A 12,227-nucleotide genomic window follows, 5' to 3' on the forward strand; every position below is an offset into this window, starting at 1 on the left:
TGGATATAGAGTACTCACTATACATGTAAACTAGTTAATCAAGACTTAGTTGACCAAGAAATTCAAGAGGAGAATCTGGCATCAAGCATGCTGTATATAGAAGTATAACTAACATCATGAAGGATCTGAGTCTTTTGTTCTGTCTCCTGAGTCTGCTTTTCTTTGAGCCAGCTTCATTCATAGGTAGGGTCTTCCAATGTAGGGGTGAGGCTGGCCACCAGCATTTCTAGACATAGATTATTCTTAAAGCTATCATCTCTTTCCTTGTAGCTCAGCCAAGGCCTTGCCAATGACCTTAATTGGACTGACTTGGATTATGTGGTCATTCCTGACTCAATTCATTCCTGACTCAATTCCTGTGGCCAGGCCTGAATTATATGCCCATACCTAGGGGTATCAGGACCAAGGACAGCAGCGTTGCTTTTTCCAAAGAGATTCTGATTCTAGCCAAACATAAACCCATGTCCACTAAAGTTCCTATATATATCATGCCTGTAGCAGTAGCTTGCAACTTTCTGGAAACTGTAGGTGGAACATAAAACAAGTTTGTTTTTCAGTCCTACATATAGATTGAATCATGGGTCTAATGTTTTAAAACTACAGTGTAATGATTTCAGCAAATCTTTACAGGGCCGATGCTTTATTTAGCTATTCATTTAGAAGTCTAATATTTCTCAAAGGATTTTAATCACCAAAAATTAGATTAGATGAGGAAACAAAGAGAAGACACAGGCAAATTTATTACTTTTTTTCTGGGCTCCCCCAACCGCCTTCCACTCAAAGTGCTGCTTCAAATAGGTATTTGTGTGGCCATCTATAAAGCAGCAACCTTTCAGATTGGCAATAGACATGACAAAGTAGCATAAACAACTTATCTGCCAACTATTGATTGATAGATATTTGCTTATTTATATAATTTAGTTATATAAATGTATTCAAAGTTATGATTTGACATTCTGCAATTCCAATCTATGGATTCTGTATAGGGATTCTACTCTTATTCATCACCAATTCTAGTACATCTGAGTATAAATTGAATTATATTTGCTACTTTCTGGGCTTTGTTTATACTTCTAATGTTGTGGTTACTCTATAATAATTTTAATTTAGTGACTCAGGTTCTTTTGGAGACAAAATAGAGTCTAAATGTATCAACTGTTATTATTTGTTTATGGGTTTGTTCAACCACTAAACTTGAGCTTCAGGAGAGAAGATCCTGGGACTTTCTCATCTTTTTTAACCCCATGCTCATTAGAATAGTTGGCACAAGGTAGGAAATCAACACATGCTGGCTGAATCACTGATTTCAAAGCCCTTAGAGAATTTGCTACTGAAAGAAACGTGGGAAAAAAGTTTCAGTGAGTCTTTGAATAATCATTCTCTAAGTAATCTGCTTTTAAAAGCTTGAGTATTTATTAACTGGATTCCTTTAAAGTAAGGTTTATACCCCACACAGCTAAAATTCTGTTAGAGCCTTTTTATTAATTGTTTACATGCAAAGTTGGATGAATTCTAACAAATGTTCAGAAATTACTATATATATATGAAGATGAGTTAAGAAAAACCCAAATGTATGAAATTTCATTAAGAGTGGACAAGATCATACATTGTAATAAAAATTGCATGTATTAACTGCTCATTTGGAGTCCCCCTTTATCTACTGAAACAAAAAAAAAAAAAAAAGAAAAGAGAAAAGTATCCCACTCTCCTGATGGAAAAATCCAGGTTCTGAAAGCAATAAATAGACTGCAGGACATCAGCTTTCTCAAGAAACAGAGACATACTTTGGTGAAATTTAAAACAAGGATCAGATGTGTTACTTCAGTAGTGTAGGAAACTGATATGCTCAAGATTTTAGATGTCTTTAAAACAAAAACCTTACCATGCCAATAGAGGCATTGCATACAATAGTAGGTGACTTTCAATTTCCAAACTGAGATGGCTTAATTTCCTGTGCATAAAATATACATAATTATGCTCAAATAGCCACAACTACCTTTTCTTTTATGAGACAGAGGTTCACTCTTGTTGTCCAGGCTGGAGTGCCATGGTGCAATCTCAGCTCACCGCAACCTCTGCCCCCCAGGGTTCAAGCGATTCTCCTGCCTCAGCCTCCTGAGTAACTGGGATTACAGGGCCCACCACCATGCCCAGCTAATTTTTTGTATTTTTAGTAGAGACAGGGTTTCACCATGTTGGCCAGGCTGGTCTCGAACTCCTGACCTCAAGCAACCCACCTGCCTCAGTATCTGAAATTGCTGAGATTACAGGTGTGAGCCACCACGCCAGCCTACCTCTTGAATTAAATTATGGACATTTAGAAATGAGGCTCCATGTGCATTTTATGTACTAATGCTATGATTTTTAAAACTCAAATTTTCTGTATTTATGTAGCTCATTAGACGTTGAAAGGTTGACATGGTGAAACAGTTCTGATGGTCTCCAAGAAGCATATACAATCTAAAAAAGCATAGGGAAGATTTCACTTCAATGTGGATCACAGTTGCCTCAGACCCACTCCTCATACAGGCTACATCCGCACAGCCTGTAATAAAGTATAGTAATAATTGTACTTTATATCATAGTTAATAAGGAAATGGCAAACATGTATCATAACATTAAGTGGGAGATGAAAGAATAGTTAAAAAGTTAAGAATATATTTTTGGTTGATTCCAATTCTAAAGTGATGTTTTCATTGTTATCAACAAACTGATCCCCCAGATTTTGTCAGCCCCATGCTGTGTTTTGCTCAGTCTTGTCTGAGCTTTATGGAAACTTCTTTTGTCTTTATCTTGGACAACAAACAGAGGTGGTTATAGCTTCATGTTATAACTTTTTAAATGAGCAGAAAGTATATTTTTCCCTTTGTTTATCTGGATTGTAATCAGAAAGTAGCCTATACATTTACTTCTACGTGATGATAGATTATCATTTGTTTCATTGACCAGCGTGGAGTGTATCTGCATCTTCATATCAAAAGTGTTGGTTTGCTTAGACAGTGTGACTTCTGTGAAGGAACCAGACCGAGGCATTTAGCAGCTTTGTATCCTCAGATTTTTTAAATACGCCCTGGGATTTGTACTTTGACAGATATTAAACTCCATAACTTCGATCAGTAATCCTTCAGAAGTATTGTTATATTTTTTATAATAAAAAAGGTAAAATAAATTGCCATGCTTTATGATCCAGAGCCAATAAGACCCTTTGAAATTAAAGGCATTTCCTCTTGATTTGTCATTTTCCTAGGAAAGCTTGAAGAAAGGTACCAATTATTTCTGACAGGCAGCAAGGGAATTTTGAGCAGCATTCCATTAACATGTTTTTGGTCATTTGTCAGCTTATCTGTGTGGTCTGCTAATGCTCAGTACTAATTAACAAAACTCTGAAGAAGGTGAAAAAAAGAATCACCTAAGCTCAATCAAACTAGAATAAAACTGAAAGAAGCTGAGAAAGACCTTGCTCTCTCAGAGACAAATCCCTGCAAGAAAGCCCCGGAAATTGGAGTTGTAGGCAGAATTATAAACATGTTTGGGTTTTTTCCTTAATCCGTATGTGTTCTGGCCTGTTAGAGTATGCTATAGATTGAAAAGTAGAATGAATCTGAGATAAAGTTGATGAATGCATTTAATATGTTTATTTTTGTGTCTAAACTATGGTACTCACCACATTCAGTATTTAATCATATCATCACATATTGAGTTTTTTATTAACCTGTGTATTAGTCCATTCTCATGCTACTATGAAGAAATACCTGAGACTGTGTAATTTATAAAGAAAAGAGGTTTAATTGATTCACAGTTCCACAAGGCTGGGGGGGAGCCTCAGGAAATCATCGTGAAAGGCATCTCTTCACAGGGTGGCAGGAGAGAGAAGTGCAGAGTGAAAGGGGGACAAGACCCTTATAAAACTGTCAGATCTTGGGAGAACTTACTATCACGAGAATAGCATGGGGGAACTGGCCTCATGATCTAATCTCCTCCCTCCCCCAACATGGTGATTGCAATTCAGATTACAATTTAAGATAAGATTTGGGTGGGGACACAGAGCTAGACCCAACTTGCTTTCCCATAGTTTTTTCTTTCATTAATTTTTACCAACTTCTTTAGTACATGTTAAAGGCACTTGTCTGGGAGTTGGCAAGTGTTGTAAATTTTGTTGTAAATGTTTACAGAGCAACCTTGACATGAAGAATGCTCTCACACTCTGCATTATCACCCTAAAACATACTTGGCAGTGTATGTGTGTGTGTGGGTTGGGGGGGGCACATGTGCATACAAATGTGAGAGGGAGCATTATTTACCTTTAAGTATTGTATAAATAGCCACATAAAATTTACTAATGTACAATCTCCTTGGGTTAAGCACTTGGCTAAGATATATCATACTGAAAGGGATTTTTTGTCACTATTGTTACAAATGGCAGAATTCCAGGAGGTTATAATGAGGCTGTCTACTCAACCTGAGTTACCTTATTATGACTCCAATGCTAGAATCCTTCTCTTAGTTGGGGTTTGTTTTTTATCTGAGCAAACTCTGCTGCTGTGTTTAACCAGGCTCCGTTCTTGTTCGTAGCAGTGGTTCATTTTTAGTGCTGTGGTGCAGCGTCTGATATTTACAAAGGCTAATTTGAAGGAGTAATAAATGATACAGATTGAACCTTGGTGACACTCTGCTTTCACATTTGTTCAGGGATAAAATATTGATGAGTTAGAAGAAATCAATTTCAAAAGCCAGTGGACTTTTGGTATTCACCTCTTTCATGTGTGGCTCATAGGTGGTCAGCCTGGCTCACTGGATAGAAGAACACGTAGGGCTCTGGGGCCTCAGCCCCAGTGATGAGTGAAGGGTTCATTTCCCTTCTCAGTGCAGAAGATATGCATTGGAAATCTGCAGGACAATAGGTAAATGGTCGATGGTTATGGATTTGGGACCTATATCAGATCTATATCAGAGACTTGGCTAACATGTGCATCCTCTAAGTTTAGGTGAATCTAATTTTTGGTGGTATGAGAAATATTTTTTTAAGATTAAGAGAACTGGGGGCCAGGTACAGTGGCTCATGCCTGTAATCCCAGGGCTTTGGGAGCCCAAGGTGAGTGGATTACTTGAGGTCAGGAGTTCGAGACCAGCCTGGCCAACATGACGAAACCCTATCTCTACTAAAAAAAAAAAAAAAAAAAAGAAAAAAAAATTAGCTGGGTGTGGTGGTGCATGCTTGTAATCCTAGCTACTCAGGAGGCTGAGGCACAAGAATTGCTTGAACTCTGGGAAGCAGAAGTTGCAGTGAGCCAAGATGACACCACTGCACTCCAGCCTGGGTGACAGAGTTAAGACTCTGACTCAAAAAAAAAAAAAAAAAAAAAAGAGAGAACTGGAATGTTTCTAGCCACTAGCTCCTATGTAATTGCCACATTTTTTGGCCTGTTTCTTGATTTGAATCCCCGTATTTTGATGCCTTCCTTATGAACTTTTTTGTAGAATAGAATAGCTTATTATAAATTTTGATTTGGAAGGTAGTATGTGATATGTATTGCAAAACTTTTTACTGTGCTTCCTGTAATAATGTTATTGAGAACATTGTCTTCTATCTGTGGTCTCCAGGAATACTTGGGCTTCTTCTGAGAAGCTGTTATAATTTCTTTTTATGCCTACCATGAGTAATATAACAAATTGTTCTTTCCTTTTTGAACTGACCTCTATAAAACTGAATTTGTGGCCCATATATAAGAAGAGGAAATTTCAGGGGTATGTTTCATGAGTATATGAGCTCAATCCAGTTTTATCTTTTTTTTCCTACTTACATTTAATCTGTTGCCCTAAAACTTCACCTACTTGTTTTAATAATGTTAATTGGAATATGTCTCTGAAAACTTCCTTAAATTATTTTTGTAAAAAGGTGATTATAAAAAAGCCAATTTTAAAAGCTATGTTATTCCTTAATTCTCATGAGTAGTTGTCCTTTGTTTTCTAAAGTTTCATCTTTCTAGAGGATAATAGAGAGCAGCTACAGTAACAGGGCCAACCTTGTAAATAGATAAGGAGGAGAAAGATGTGGCAATGCATGGAAATTCCTAATATCTCTTCCCTTTGCTCTCTTGTAAAAGTCCCAGGAAAGGCAGTTGCATTCATTCCTGTGGAAGGAAGGAAGTTCTGAGAGTGTGGAGAAGGAGAGTGAGAACACTGGAGAAGGAAGATGAGTAATAATTAAAAAGGGGCATCAGAAAGCAGAATGTGAAGGATGTTAAGGACCAAGACTGTTAGTATCCTTCTTGCTGCTCTTAGAACACGTCCAGATGCTTCTTCGACCCCTGCTCCTGGCACAATTGTACAGTGATTAATGGGTGATGAGTTAATATCCCCAAATATCTTCTATTTTCTTCATTATTCACATGATTGCTGAAATCAAACAAGCAAACCAACAGGAAAACTTCTTCAAACCCCAGTTTTGTTGCTCAATGATACCATTTTCTTTATTCTAAATTTCAAAAAGATACAGAAGTTTTACATTTATTTCTAAATGAAAGTATATTTTCATTTTTTGGAATATTTCATAACAATAGCTTTGGAAGCGGTTTTTGTACTTTCATTGTTGTCATCTGTGTAATATTTGCCATAGCTGGAGTAGGGAACACTTAGAAGGCATGCCTTTCTTCATGTTGATTGTTTTAGGCTGTAAACCTTCATTTTTGATTTCCATAATCACTGCTAGGTATTGTTCTCTTTCAGGCTTATGTCCCAATGGGACATGTATGAAAGCCATCAGAAATATATTTCACACACTCTGAAATTGTGTTTTCACAAAAACATAACTATAAACATAAAATTTGGGAAGATGAGCACCATCCATGTTGATATGTAACATTAAGATCAGTTTATAGCTAGCTTAAAAAAATAACTATCAGAACTTGGAAGAGAAGAATATTTTAAGTTTTTAAATCAATATTTAATTTACCTGAAATAGGGTGTCCTTCTTGCCTAGCGAGTACTTAAAATGAAGCCTCCACCATGCTTCTGTGTTTGTGTAACCACTGAAAACAGCTTGGCAGGTTCTCCTCGGCCCTACCTATATGAGGCTATGGATGTCAGAACTTACCACAAAGCTAGTTACTGCAGGCTCACAAAGTTGTGATAACTCATTATGTGAAATTGCTCTCAGTTGCTCTCATTTCCTGCTCAAGGAATGTTCTTCCTTGTTCAAAACCTTGAGTTTCTCTCAAGGCAAAAAATTCCTGCCGTATCAAGCAGATTTTAAGGTGAGCTAAAGCTTGCAGGAAAACACAACCAACCACTGTGCATGATGCTGAGGGCAGCATCATCAGCAGAGTGAGAACATGGACTCTTAGCCTACTGTCTGCGTTCAAATACTGTCCCACAGTATTCGCCTCTCCAAGATGTTTTGTATGCCTCATTTTCCTTATCTGTAGATGGGAATATACTGCTACCAACCTCAAAGAATTTTTATGTGGAATAAGTGAGTTTTAACACATGTAAACTGCTAGGACAGTGCCTAGATCTGGTGTTATACATGTATTTTTCATACGAATTAGCAAAAGATGTTTAGGTGCTGTTCATCCATTCTCTCTCTTCTTAAAACTTGGAAGCTGTTTTTTATCTGACATCCCTGCCACAGCCTTTTGAAAGATTAATAGAGAGTCATTATTCAAAAAAACCTCCCAATCTCAAATGAACTATTTTATTATATTTTCTGTTTCAGTAGTGAGACCTTGGAAAGAATACTTTGACTATAATCAAACATTTATTCCAGGATCCTAATCTCTCATAGTTTAGAGCACTATCGGCACACTATGGCCTGTGGGCCCAATGCAGCAGCCACCACCAATTGTTTTTTTTTTTTTTTGGAAGCAGAATCTCACTCTGTCGCCCAGGCTGGAGTACAGTGGTGCAATCTCGGCTCACTGCAACCTCTGCCTCTTGGGTTCAAGCGATTCTCCTGCCTCAGCCTCCTGAGTAGCTGGGATTACAGGCATGCACCACCACACCTGGCTAATTTTTGTATTTTTAGTAGAGATGGGGTTTCACCGCATTGGTCAGGCTGGTCTTGAACCCCTAACCTCAGGTGATCTGCTGACCTAGCCCTCCTAAAGTGCTAGGATTACAGGCATGAGCCACTGTGCCCAGCCCATCACCCATTTTTATAAATAAAGCTTCTATTGGAACATAGCCATGTTCATCTCCATATTATCGATTGCTGAGTTGAGTCATTGGGACAGAGACTATATGTTCTGCAAACCTAAAATATTAACTATCTGTCTAACAGAAAAAAGTTTGCTGATGTCTAGTTAGGAGTATCAGTACAGTATTAGAGTCTTTCCCAAACTAAATCTTTTAGTATATTTCTTGATTTTTGCCACATCTGCTTACTGCCCATTTCATATTTTCTTTAAATAGAGCCTTCATTTTTTTGGTTAAGAATATTTTATAAAAGAAGCTTTACGTTATCCTAAAAGAAAAATTAGTAAAACATGATAGGAATAGAAAATATTTAAGAAAGCAAATTGCTTAAAACAAATCAACTTGTTATTAAATTTTAGGGGAATACTACTCCCTGCAGTCTGAGACCTACTCTCTTAGGTAGTGAAGGAGATTTTCAGTTGTCGGATAGATGATAAAGACATTTGTGGCATCAAATTGAAACTTTAATCTTGCCGTAATCAGAGTACTAAATGAAAATTCAAAAAGGAAGGTATAATTTTCTTATTATATGTGATTTGTGCCATTTAATGACACCTACAGGTATACCCTACAATAGTTTTGAATATCACCCCTAATCTTGTATATCTGCAGTGATACACTTTCTGCACTTTCAGAAACACTGGAAAAACAGTGGCAATGATAATGCCAGCTAATGCCAGTTCATATGTATTTAGACATTCTTTGCCAGGTGCTATTCTAGGAACTCTGCATGTGCGAACTTAGCTCTCACAACAACCTCTGAGATAGGTTCTACTCTGTTCCCTTTGTACAGATGTGACAGCTAAGACAGACAGAAGCCGGTAACTTGCTCAAGGTCCAGAGCTAATAGACAGCAGCGCTGGCAATGAGGCAGTGATTGAGGGTAAGCAATACAGGATTAGCCACCAATTGTGTGTAGAAAACTTGACATCATTTGTGACTTCTCACCTGTGTTCTCTGTATTGTAGATATTTTCATAGGAAATTGGGAGAAGTTTTATTAGAAACTACTAGCTTATTAAGGAACTACTTTATTATTTTATCTTTCTGAAATGGTAGTTTCTCTTTTCTTCTTTGAGAGTGTTGAGAATGGATATTAATGAATAAAAAATCGGCCAGGCATGGTGGTTCATGCCTGTAATCTCAGCACTCTAGGAGGCCAAGGAGGGTGGATTGCTTGATTCCAGGAGTTTGAGACCAGCCTGGCCAACATGGCGAAACCCCATATCTACTGAAAATACAAAAAATTAGCTGGGCATAGTGGCATAGGCCTGTAATCCCAGCTACTTGGGAGGCTGAGGTGGGAGAATCATTTGAGCCCAGGAGGTCGAGGCTGCAGTGAGCTGAGATCACACCACTACTCTCCAGCCTGGATAACCAGAGTGAAACCCTGTCTCAAACAAACAAAACAAAACAAAACAACAAAAAAAAGGAAAGAATGATAACTAGATGCCTTTATTTTCTGCTAAAATGGTGGTTTTTAAAAAAACTGCAAAATGTTGAATTTTGTAAAGATACAATAAAATTCTTGAGATTATATATTACATTCATAAGCTTATGGTGGCAACGTAATTTGATAGGACTTCTTTTGTTAAATAATTTTAAAATGTGTTTTAAAGACCACAAAAACTGGGAAATAAGGAGTTTATTTCCTTAAACTCCAGATTCAACTTTGGGGACTCTATTGTGAGGATGTAATGCTAATGATGTTAAAAATGAAGATATTTTGGAAACAAACAGAAATCAATACAAGCTTTGAAATTGAATAGACTCCGGAATGTGACTCTGTTGCCTGATTCAAGTGAAACATCAACAGATTGAAGGCATAGCATCTGAACCAAAGGGTAGAGGAATTGGTGTTTTTACTTAGAGGGAGGTAATTATGTGGATCAGTGAGCATTCCCACCTCAGTTTAGGCTTTCGAGTTTTCAGTGGTAGCACGTTTGGTAAGAACTGTAGCGGTGTATGACAGAGCCAGGCTACATTTGTTTCCTAGCTCTGCCTCTGAATGGTTTTAGGAGCCTCAGTTTCTAATCATTAAGCAGAGATAAAAATGCCTTTCTTTTTAGGAGTATTAAAATAAGACAATGTAGGCCGGGCTCAGTGGCTCACGTCTGTAATCCCAGCACTTTGGGAGGCCGAGGCAGGCGGATCACTTGAGGTCAGGAGTTTGAGACCAGCCTGGCCAACATGGTCAAACCCTATCTGTACTAAAAATACAAAAATTAGCCGGGCGTGGTGGTGCGCACCTATAATCCCAGTTACTCTGGAGGCTGAGGCACAAGAATCGCTTGAACCTGGGAGGTGGAGGTTGCAGTGAGCTGAGATTGCAGTATTGCACTCCAGCCTGGGTGACAGAGCGAGAATTGGCCTCAAAAAAAAAAAAAAAAAAAAAAGGAAGAAGAAACAATGTGTATAAAGGGTCTCAAGAATATGGTTCTTTCCAGAAATGTTAGCTATTGTTCATCTCTTGTTTGGCTTTCTTTGACATCTAATGGGGTAAGGAAGACCAAAGTATTTGGAGCTGAGTAACGCAGGTGGGAGTGTTTGTCTTGCCTTTGGTGTGACAGTTCTCTTTGTGATGTGGAAAAAGTATTTTTGACTTTTTGCCACCAAACATTAAATTTGATTTAAATTTCAAGTGCAGTGACAAATAATCTTCAGTTATAGGCAAACAACAAATAACTCAATTTGAGATTCTGTTTGGTCCTTAGGAACAAAACTAATTGAAACCAGGTTCTGACATTTACTTGCCCTGAGACTTTGAGTAAGTTAAACTTTCTATACTTCAGTTTTCTCATCCTTAAAATGGGGGCAATAAGGGTATATCACTCAGAGAGCTAGGAAAATTTAATTATTAATTTTATAGATTTATAACACTGTCTGAAACATATAAGCACTCTATATGTATTGATTGTTGCATAAAATACTTTCATGTATCTGAAAAATGTGAATGAGGCAATAATTTTTACACTTCTTGAAGCTATTGGTAAATGTTTTATCATCATGCCACAAATTTTCCATATTTGAGTTCTTAAATGGTGAGAAGGGCTAGATTAGACTCTCCTGCCTTTAGTTCTTGGTCTTCAGGAAGTACATAATATGTTATCTTGTTGTCAAGGTAACAGGATTCAAGATGGTTTATAAAATGAGAATGGGCTCATTTAAAAAAATGTCAGGAAATGCTTTAGAAAAGGAAGTGTCTTAATAACAGGCTTTATTGAAGCAAAAGTGTCTAAATCTCATTGAAGGCAGAGAATCGATTGCAGTTTCACTGCCTTATTGAAAGCAGCCTGTATTTTCAAACAAGAGCTTGGCATTTAATATCCCCACAATAATGGGGCAGAACTTTTGAGAGTGTGAACTGTGAGGAGCTGGTAAAGATTTTTTTTTCCCTGGAAAAAGACACAAAATAGCAGTAGATTTCAGTGACTCATGATGGCGGGGGGAGTGATTCATGAAGGGATTTGACAGAATGAGTCTTAGCAGTATGAGGAGTGTATCCATATAGTCATTTTCACCTAGCTTCATTATGTGACTTCTGGAACCAACTACTCGTGTTCTGAGCCAAAGATTAATGATAATAAAACAAATTTCAGGAAATCTAATTTGGAAACATATAACCTCATTTACATGTCACCCAATTTAAATTGGTCAGAAGAAGGATCTCTGCTATTTTGGCTTTGTACCAGGCATCCATTAGTTATAAGAAAAATTATATGTATTCTCTTTTTATGATCCCAAGAAAAGAGAAGTATATGAGAAAAGAGGTAAGATATATGAGGGTTTTACAGCTTTATTGTTTGTATTTTTAATCTTCATTTAGTACATACACTCTTTAGTTAATCTGATAACTGTACACTAAAACCAAAAAACATTGGCTTGTCCTAATTGTGAGTGGAACAGTTAGAGTATTGATTGTAAGAAATAGAAATTAAAATTAAGAAATTTTAATTAATTAATTTTTGTTTTTTTTGAGACAGAGGCTTGCTGTCTCGTCTAGGCTGGAATGCAGTGGTGCAATCTCGGCTCACT

General features: G+C 37.3%; 1 long non-coding RNA gene across 1 annotated transcript in view; it reads left to right on the plus strand.

The window, feature by feature from the left end:
* LOC134808084 (uncharacterized) overlaps nt 1-9,589 on the plus strand; it is an 89,889-nt gene extending 80,300 nt beyond the window's left edge. Inside the window, exon 4 of the long non-coding RNA XR_010150282.1 lies at nt 8,987-9,589. This is a non-coding gene — a long non-coding RNA (uncharacterized LOC134808084). The remainder of the gene's footprint in view (nt 1-8,986) is intronic.
* Nucleotides 9,590-12,227: the final 2,638 nt, after the last annotated feature.

The sequence above is a fragment of the Pan troglodytes genome, chromosome 13, assembly GCF_028858775.2.
Source record: "Pan troglodytes isolate AG18354 chromosome 13, NHGRI_mPanTro3-v2.0_pri, whole genome shotgun sequence".
In the NCBI taxonomy this organism is placed as follows: Eukaryota; Metazoa; Chordata; class Mammalia; order Primates; family Hominidae; genus Pan; species Pan troglodytes.